Source organism: Rhinichthys klamathensis, unplaced genomic scaffold (assembly GCF_029890125.1).
Source record: "Rhinichthys klamathensis goyatoka isolate OS25496 unplaced genomic scaffold, OSU_Roscu_1.1 h1tg000176l_1, whole genome shotgun sequence".
Classification (NCBI taxonomy): domain Eukaryota; kingdom Metazoa; phylum Chordata; class Actinopteri; order Cypriniformes; family Leuciscidae; genus Rhinichthys; species Rhinichthys klamathensis.
In genome coordinates this window covers 11,547,910-11,558,715 of record NW_026606705.1, presented here as the reverse complement: position 1 = coordinate 11,558,715, position 10,806 = coordinate 11,547,910, and positions in this window count along the sequence as shown.

The following is a 10,806-nucleotide window of genomic DNA, read 5'->3' as shown; positions in this document are numbered from 1 at the left end:
CAGCCCTGTCGACGCTGCTGGACGTGACGTCAGTAAACAGGCAGGAAATATAGACTCTACGCATTGGATGTAAAATATGTGCTCTGATTGTGTTTATCTCGCGATAGCAAGGTGTCCAGAAAACGATAAATTCCCCTGCTACACAAAGAATGTGATTTCAACTGTGTGGCTACTAAACAGGCTATAACAATAGCCTAACAATCATTTCAATTCCTTCGCGCGACGAAGCTTCCCTCATCTTAAAAAAACCAACATATTTGAAGAGAAATGGTTGAAAATGCTGATTCAGGACATGTGTATTTTCTCTCCCTCCCGTACGAAGAGGAAAGCCTCTTCTTTCGCTAGTAAAGACCGAAGTTGGATGGAAAGTGTTGCACTGGCTCACTGTCATTGTCGAGCTGTCAGCGGACGCGTGTAATGATCCGCGCGAGCTATTATCCCGCGCGCGAGCGTACATTAGAGGTACTCGAAGACAACGCGCGACGGTAAAAGTGAAATCCTGATTATGTGTTTTGTTTCTTGACTGAATGTCTTAAGCTTAGTGCGCGGGACATGGATGGAAGCCGTTCCGAACACTACCGACAGAGTTTGGGAAGTATTTGAGGCGCCCTCACAAGAAAATGTTCTAATTTATCACACTTCGGGCTGTCAAAACAAAATATGGATTGCAATCCTATTATAGGCCTACAGCTGTAATTTGTTACACAAGGAAAAAAGAAAGCAAAAAAAATATAGGCGAAATAAAATAATTCGATACATAGGCTATAGCCTAGGCATAGTGTATAGGCTATATAATCAAATAGGCCTAGATAATTAGAAAGATGTGAAACACACACACACACACACACACACACACACACACACATATATATATATATAGCTACGGCTATATATAATGAGGGGTGGGATGATTTTAAATCAGACCCATTCTTTTTTTAGCTCGGGCCAGCAAGCTGATTCATTGACGGCATAGTAAATCGGTGGTAGACAGCGATACTGGGTCAGGTTGAAGATTGGGTAGATAATTTGTGAATGATTATGTCAGGCAAGGCAGATTAAAATCAGGAGGCATCACACTTTTCACTGTGGGTGAGAACTTAAGACCCGGCCGTTTTATTTTAGTCTATCCTATAACAAGGGTTAGAAGATGTGCGCTGATAAGACGCTTTGTTTTTATCGAGCACCATTTATAAACGCATAAAACCTTTTTTGTAATAATTTTGGCGAAGTGTGTTTTCGAACGGGCGGGTAGATGATAAAATCCGAAAGCTGGTCATGACAGTAGAGGCCATCAAAAACAACATGCTGCACAATAATAATAAAAAGCAAACATGCAACTGCTTTTATTATTAGTGTTAGTAGTAGCAGCACTCTTGTTGTTATGGTGTTTTTTGTGATATACAATTAATGATATAATAAACATAATCAAAACAACACTGCTTTCTCACCCGCTTTCATTTTTGGTTGATCGTGGAGGTGAGTGCGATTGTTATCTTCAGCTTGACTGGTTTTCTCATTTCTCATATATGACTACACACACACACACACACACATTTATTATACACATGTATGTATGTATGTGTGTGTATATAATAATAATATATATATATATCCCTCCATATAGGCACGGTTGTATGGGGATGCATGATATTTTAATGCAAGCCTCCATGACGTCTGTGACCAGTTGAAGATGTGAGGAGATTTGATGAAAGGGTCGCCCTAGACTGCCCAGGTAAAGCTGTCCAAACAGAGCGGGGTGAACCAGAGGACACACACTTCACCCCAGCTACCGAATGATAAAGACAGGGGAGGGGGGTTCAATAACGAAACATGAGCGCTACACTTGCAATATTCACGCATTTGAGGGCTTGTTCGTCACATTTATTTTTAAGCAACAAACCGTTTCTCCTCTCAGTTACCAGCTGTGGAAAATCACAAAGGAGCTTAACTGTAAAACGCAATTTGGAGAAAAAAATTTGTGTCGGTATTTATTGTAATACCAGTAGGCTACTGTTATAAAACAACAATTATTAAAAAAAAAAAAATATATATATATATATATATATATATATATATATATATATATATATATATATATATATTACAATTAAGATAAATAATAATCATAATAATAACGGATAAAGGGTAACTCGGAACATTAAGACTTGGGCGGATTATAATTCATCGTCTTTTCAAGAACGAACTTTCTTTCTGAATTCGTATGTTGTGTGATCTTGTCCTATGTAGGTTATACAGCAAATTCTTAGAACCCAGTCGAGGACGTGAAATTCTGATAGTTGCGTCATAATGAGAGTTTGACTAATTTCTAAGAACAACTGACAAAAAAAAGGTGAGAGGGGGAAAAACGCTAGAGCCTCGAGTGCAGGTTTTGTTTTTGATAACTCATCGCTCGAAAGAGAGACACATCTAAAGACTAAAGCTTTTCATTTAACAAAACTCGACACATCTGCAACAGGACAAACAATTCATTTCCAAAAACATTCGTTATTTAGGCTACTCTCCATTGGTTATTCGTTCTCATTAATCCATCTCCGATATATTAGCCTTCGAAATATAAATCCGTTTGCTCGTATAACATCACCCTGTGTTCGGCATGCTTTAGGCCTAATGTATTTATTTGATCTCCACTGGTGCTCTTGTTGGGATGTCGCATGTAACAACTTCATAAACAAAGAAGGCGCATCGCAGGAATATTGTCGTTCAAACAAAAAGTGCATCTCTTCCTTTCGGTCGAGTGCTGATTTGAGGACATGGTTTCAGATCATTTCACTGTGCAGCTGAATGGAGTGGCCGGCCTCGTGCTATCAGGGAGAAACAGCTGTTTTACGCGCATTCAGCTCCAAATCAATGGAAGCTGCTGCTCTCTACATGCAAATACAAACCAAACGAGCTTGCGCCCATGAAAGACGGCCTATGATGTGCCTTAATGTCGCGTCCTCTTCTTTCTGTTTTCAATGCTCTTCAAACCAGCAACACAAATGCATCCTCTCTCTCTCTCCCTCTCTCTCTCTCTCTCTCCCTCTCTCTCTCTCTCTCTCTCTCTCTCTCTCTCTCTCTCTCTGCATACACACACACACACTGGAAGCGCAGTTTCAGCAAATCCACTTCTCTTTATGACCCATTGCGGGGCTAATCAGATCAATTTCACGGGTTAAGGGAAGCATACTTGCTCACACTCAGGTGGTAATAGATCATTAAAATCCTTCATCTAGAGGACGGTAGGCGGGAAAATGACTCTTAAAATAAAAGGGCGTCCATAAAATCCCACCCCAATTGTCGGAAAGTGGACGTGGGTGCTGGTGAAACGCATAGCCTATATTTGTGTAGGGTGAAATGAATAAGCTCATGAGAGTTGTCATCTACACGTCTGAAATTGTTAAATGACTGTACCACCCTCATACAGAACAAAAACATGCATGAGTGTCGATGAAAAAATATATATATATTGAACAGAGACAACCGCAAAACCAAATATCTATCTGCACCAAAAACATGAAATGGAGGGACAAAGCATCAGAAGAACTGGCATGCATAACGGTATGGAAGAAATTCAATCTATTCGACAGTTTTTGGTAGCTAGGCTAATTGTAAAAGGGCTAGAATGAGTTAAAATAATCGACGGGAGATATAAATCCGAATATTTACTGACCTGCGGAATTGTGGTGGACGCGTGGTCAGGCGTTTTTTTTTTTCTGATGGGCTTCAGATGTGAAGTGACACACAGATGGAAGTGCCGATGGCATTTACAGCAGGAGAGAAAAAAAAAACTAACCTCCTTTTTTCTTCTAGCCTACACACACACTCACTCCGTCTCTCTCTCTCTCTCGCGCGCGCGCGCGCACACACACACTTACCGTACTTACTGTACACCAAGCGCGAGCTCTTCCGGGTCGGTGCAGGCTGCGGAGTAAAAACACACACTTAATCTGAATGGGAGCGATCACACGCGTCCGTAACGAACCTTTTAACAGAGAGAGAGAGAGGGGGACGTGGACGCACGGGCCGCGGAGAGGGAACAGGTACCGCCCGCGTGCGTTCGGTGGCACGACGCTTTTCTCCTTGAGCCGTAATAACGCAGTCCGTTTGATGCCAGACTGATGCTTTATAATGCATGAGATGACTGATAGCGGTTTGACCGTTTGATTTTCTGTTTTTAATCACTAAACTCTTGCGTAAGCTAAACTATATTTTGTAAATAATTTTTAATAGGTCTAATACAATATGATATTCGTTGAAATTAACATAGCCTAGATGCTGTTCGTATCTTTCCAGTGTTTTAGCCCATTTAAAATTGTAAATACGCGGAAAGAAATAGCTAAAACACGCGGGCTTAAACATAGATATTTAACTAGAAATATTAAGTCTTTCGAACTTAAATATGTGATTTGTAGGCTATAACACAAATGCGATATTCTAAATGCAATTAAAAGCAGATGCTGCTGTAGACTACAGATTCATGATGTCGATAACAGCCAATTCCTAAACAAAATAGTTTATTGTGGCCATGCGCATGCCATATGTTGGTAGATAAATCGAGATGTGATTATATATCACATCATCAGTAAGCTTTTAATTTTTTTATTATCGCTCTTTTATATTTGACGTTGTCTTTATTGAAATATTAAAATGTAGATATGGTTGAATGCTCTGTGGTTTGCAGTGGGAACTCATAGAAGGTCTTTGACTCTTTGAGAACGTCAGAAATCAGAACACATGCAATGTAATCGCGGTTCAGCTACACTTCCTATTCGAAATACAACCATAGTGTGTTTCTTTCTTGTGATGTGCAGATTGCAGATGACAAGCAGCTGTTTCGGCTAACACGCCCGTTTATTGACGGAATGGCTTTCTGTTCTCTTTATGGGGGGGGGGGGGGGTGTTGGATGATGTGCAACAAAGAGAGAGAGAGAGAGAGAGAGAGAGAGAGAGAGAGAGAGAGAGAGAGAGAGAGAGAGAGAGAGAGAGAGAGAGAGAGAGATGACGGTGAAACGGTTGTGACAAAGAAAGAAAGAAAGAAAGAAAGAAAGAAAGAAAGAAAGAAAGAAGACGTGTGTGTGTGTGTGTGTGTGTGTGTGTGTGTGTGTGTGTGTGTGTGTGTGTGTGTGTGTGTGTGTGTGTGTGTGTGTGTGTGTGTGTGTGTGTGTGTGTGTGTGTGTGTGAATTGCTCTCACATTGCGTTGAGGCCAGTAAACTGATCACACCAATATCTGTCTTTGGAGAAGAAATTCAATTAAGGTCGTAAATTAAAGATAATTGACTGAAACGGCAATATAAACTTACAGGCACAGCAACATCGAGCCAAAACGAGGCTCTTTAAAAAAATGAATTATTCAATGTTTCCAAAGCAAGAAGAAGACCTCAAATGTTATGTATTTGATTTAATAATGGAATTAGGCAAAGGCACATCCAGAAGATAATGATTTGATAATCTGTCTCAGTCTTAAATAAAGTGCTTAGTCAAATAAACAGCACCCCTAATATCTATGTAAAAATGTTTTTTAATATGCGTCGATGATGAATGCGAGATGTAATAAAAACAACAACAAAAAAAAGTCAAATGAAGAAATATTGCAGATAATTAGAACACATTATAAATATGATAAACACAGATTAACGTCGACGGCGGTATAAAACATTTTTTGAATTAATTAGTTCAATCTATTTCTATTGAGAGCCAATTAATTTTCGAAATCAATTTTCTCTCCTTTCGTATTATCTTTTATCTCTGAATGCATAGCATAAATGAGGGAAAACACTGACTTATCGACAACATCCATTTCGCAAATTATAACAAATATTAGTTAGCGTGTGAAGTATAATATTGTAAAATGAAAAACGACATTGAAGGCCTGTAATTGTGCGCTCGGTTCTGGGGGAAATGCACAATATTATTTCTGAACCTGTTTTAAGGTTTGTGTAAAAAGGCAATTTTGTGTGAGCATATTTTTGAGGGCAATAAAACACACACACACACACACACACACACTTACACACGCCGGTCACACAAACACAGTTGCTTCTCGCGCCGTGAAAATCAGTGATTAATGTCGTATAGTTGACGTGAACCTCAGCGTGACACCACAGCTGACAACAGCCAAGTGTAAACCTTGAGTTTGATACTAACACACAGCGCTTGTTTATTCCACTAATTTATTTATTTATGCTTTTGGTATTTATAACTCTCTCAGTCTTATCGGCAGATAGAGCAGGGGATTATGATATCACGTTTATAAAGCGATTAATTTTCAGCAGCAGAAAGCGGGGTGGTCTGTTTAAACACTTTGAGCCAATGTGTCGCTCAGTTGAGTTGTTTGGACAGCCTCTCAATTCGGCGTTCATTTGCGCCTAACCGTATTAATTTATCGCATGTTTATCAGTCGCCATTGATCTTATTCGCGTTAGCCACCCGAAGGTTTTATTATTGCCATTACTGACCGTGTTCAAAACCATCAATATAGTAACAAAAAAAATCCCATTTAAATGGTGCAGCATTAGAAATGAGACATTGGTTTATTCTCTCTCTCTCTCTCTCTCTCTCTCTCTCTCTCTCTCTCTATATATATATATATATATATATATATATATATATATATATATGCTATACATATACACCATATAGCCTATATAGACCATATAGGATATATATATATATATATATATATATATATTCAATTTATAGGCTTGAATATATATATATATATATATATATATATATATTCAAGCCTATAAATTGAATATATATATATATATATATATATATATATATATATATATATATATATATATATATGGTCCTATATGGTCTAATTATATATATTTATATACTGAAAAAAAGATTAATTTTGATGACCCCCCTATATATATAGCCTATATATATATATATATATATATATATATATGGGTGGGGGTCATCAAAATTAATCTTTTTTTCAGAATGTAATGTTAAAATCAGGGCATATAGCCACAATGTTGCCTCTCTCTCTCTCTCTCTCTCTCTCTCTCTCTCTCTCTCTCTCTCTCTCTCTCTCTCTCTCTCTCTATGTTTTACCATTCTCCAACCGTGTGCTCCTCTCCCTACAACCATAAGCCTGTTTTTTTTGTTTTTTTGTTCCAGCTGCCTCTTCCTCCCGATTTGATTTGAAAATATTAGGCCAAGGTGGGGAGAATTATAAACGACTGGCGCTTATCTGCTCCGTGCCCAGATCCTGCAGGATCAGAGAGTCTGATTAAGAAAGAAGGCAGAGCCATAATGATGAGGAATAATGAATCCTTATCTCGCGCCTCCAGATTATCTGCCTTTCAGCGCGCCATGTTTTGTTACATGGGATAATTTATTGCATCTAATACATCACAATGAATCTGATGGGGAAAAGTGATGGCCAATGTTGTGAAAGAGGATGCTTTTTTTTCTCATCCCGGGGCAATGAAATGCCTTTGCGATTTTTAATTGGTAAAAAAAAACTAAACAAGGGGGTCTCTGATAAAAAAATAAATAATAATAATAAAAAAAAATAAAAAAGCAGAGGTAATCTTGCCTTCTAGTGTTCATATGCCGCACTATAATTAGTGTGTCAATTTCGACCAGAAATTAACAACAACCACCTGCCATCAACTGCAAGGCTGGTGGAGGCAGAGAGATCCTAATTTCGCATGATTTATTTTTCACCATGAGGAGATAATTAATCATAAACACCAAAAAACAGTGCAGTAACGCGGAGATAACGCAATATTTGCATCTAAAAAGATTCGATGGTGCTAATTCTCCTCTACATCATCCCTGCCTCCCCCGCCTATCCAATGAAAAACCTCCAAGATCTTTCATTTTCCATGATTAATCTTAGTGAAATATCATTAATCACCGAGCAGGGGATTTGGTTGGTGTGAGTGCAGTTCACCTCTCCAGAGCTTCCATGCTTGTGGCTTTTGGCAGCAAAACCGTCTTGTAGATATTGCAGGCTACCTGAGCTTTAACGAAAAGCTTGCGATAAAGGATATCATTATGATACCAAAACCTTGATATCAAAATAAGATAAAAGATACAACACTAGATACATCTTGTGGTTGTGGCTTTTCCTATCTACATCTTATCAGCCGTTTGATGACACAGCTAGGGAAGCAAATCAAACCGCAAAAATAAAGAAATAAAAAAACAAACAATTAAATAATAATTATTATTCAATGTAGACCTATTTACCCGGACCCTTTGGTGAAAAATGGTCTGTAATTTTCGGTCAATTTTGTATTTTTTTTTGTATTTCTTGGTGTAGCCTAATTCGTTTTTTTTTTTTTTTTTTTTTTTCATTTTTAAGAATATTTTCTCACTATATTATAGCACCATATTATGCTTTGTCTGGGTCTATATATAATATCTATTTAGTTCTGTGGTTTTAGCTTGATCCGTCATTTTCTGCTGCAGAGATGGTATCGCTTTATTTATTTCCCCTATATCCAGCATCTCAGGGCACGTCAGAGAGAAAGAAGAGGGGCAGAAACGAAAAGAGCGAAAGGATATTAGAAAGGGACGCGGAAAGACTTCGAAAGAGAAATGGGAGAGTTATTTTTATTGTATGGGCCTACGTAATATGCAAATGACACTTCTTTTTTTTAAGTTAGGCCAAAGCATTTTTTTTTTTTTCAGACAGCCCAGATATTTGGATTTCTTAATGGGTTCCTTTAGGATAGGCCTTTTGGTGACAACCCAGAATTTATCAAAGCACATCATACAGCCTACAGTCATAATAAGCAATCTTTTATTTGTAGAACTGTTTGTTGGTAGAGATGCGCAGATTGGCAGGAGAGAAGAGGGGGTAACAGAGATGGAGAGAGTGAGATGAGTAGATTAACTAATGAAATGGATGACAGGGGAATTGGACACAAATGCGCGCGTTACATCATTGCCTGCTCTCCAGGGGCGCGCGCACAATGGCATCGCTTTATCTGCACTAAACCTGCTCTAACGAGACGTTTATTAAAAGTGTCCTGACTTACTCCCATGTGAAATGGATTTATGATTTGCCTTCTCTTTACACGTGACATCAGACATGGCCACAATCGTCCCGGTTTCACCTGGAATCTCTGTTTTTGGGGGGTTAATGTAAGCAGTTAGAGGCCACTCGGAGAAGGCTTTTGTCGAAAGGTGTCCGGTATCTTTGCCTTTAACGATTCAATAAATACCAATATTTCTCCTTTTCTCCGTCTCTCTTCTTTTAATGTCGCCTTTACTCGCTTGATGAATTCATTTAAGTATTGTGTGGGGGGGAGAAGGGGTCTTTAAGCCTCTTACTCAATGGCTATTTGTTGGTATCTCGAGTGTGTGAGAGAAAGCGGAGAATAGAGAGCCTGAGAGAAGAGGAGGCAGACTTGATTTTCATTGCAATCTTTGGAACAAATAGCGAACATTTACCGTTTACACGCCGCCTGGCGACGCGCTGGCGCTGCAGGCTCGAGCGAGCCGGTCTAAGATGACCAGAGAGCCTTTGGAGAGCGCGAGCCCCCGGCTATCGTGTTCTCCAGATCCCCCCGCGCGCGCGCGGATCCGGTTTCAGGCCGGGCTTGTCCGCGTTCTGCTTTGCTGCCGCGCGCCTTTAAATGAGTGTCAAAGAGCCAAATATCAAATAGCATCGGGTCAAGCCAATTTGAAGAACGCCCCCTCCCTCATCTCCACTCTAAACGGTCCAGCTTAGCTCCAGCCAGTGAAATTAGGTTAGACAAACAACGGCTCTTTCTCTTATATTCGCGACAGAAAAACGATATAAATACAATTAAGATTGTGTTGATTTGGTACCTTTAGTCGATGTAGACGGGACATCATTTGACGTGCATGAAAACTAGGCTGCGATGGACGTATACTGACAGAGTTTAATAGGCCTTAGAACACGTTTATTTTTCATTTCAAGATTCTGGATATATATGATATATTCTGGAAAATGAAAAATAAACGTGATATATATTTAGTCTGCTCAATATTTATAAGGCCTGCTGTGGTGCATAATACACAGATATTATATAAACAAACTTTTATGTTAGATGCGATTAATTGCGATTAATCGATTTACTGCATATCGATATATAATAGATTTGACAGCACATATATATGTATATATTTAAATATATATATATAGGTGTGTGTGTGTGTGTGTGTGTGTGTGTGTGTGTGTGTGTGTGTGCTGCTTAGTGCATATACATACATATTGAATAATGATTAATGATTAATCAATACATACATTTTTTTGTATATATTATGTAGTAATAACCCACAGACACACACACACACACACACACACACACATATATATATATATATATAGGTTATACACATATATAAACAAACTTTTATGTTAGATTAGATTAATCGTGATTAATTGATTTGACAGCACTGATATATATATATATATATATATATATATATATATATATATATATATATATATATATCCACCACAGCAGGCTGAACTTTGTCCAAATGCCTCGTTTTCAGTCGCGTCAAATTAAAAATGGCGTCTACCATGAAAGGGGTCCAGCCCAGCAGCTCATATGGCATCGCATTTCATTTCTAATTTTTCGCGATAAAAACAGATCGGACAAGCTGACATAATACGTTCCCAGTGCAGCAACAATGTGCGCCAGTTCGAGCTTCCACCATGTCTCAGATTTATCAACAACTTTGATCTCCATTCACTTTACTTGTATTCTAATTTATGCAGTGCAATTAATCTGGGTAATTGAAAAAATACCCATTGCCTGTGAGCACTGCGCCGAGCTAAATCCTCTCCGATAACGGATTTT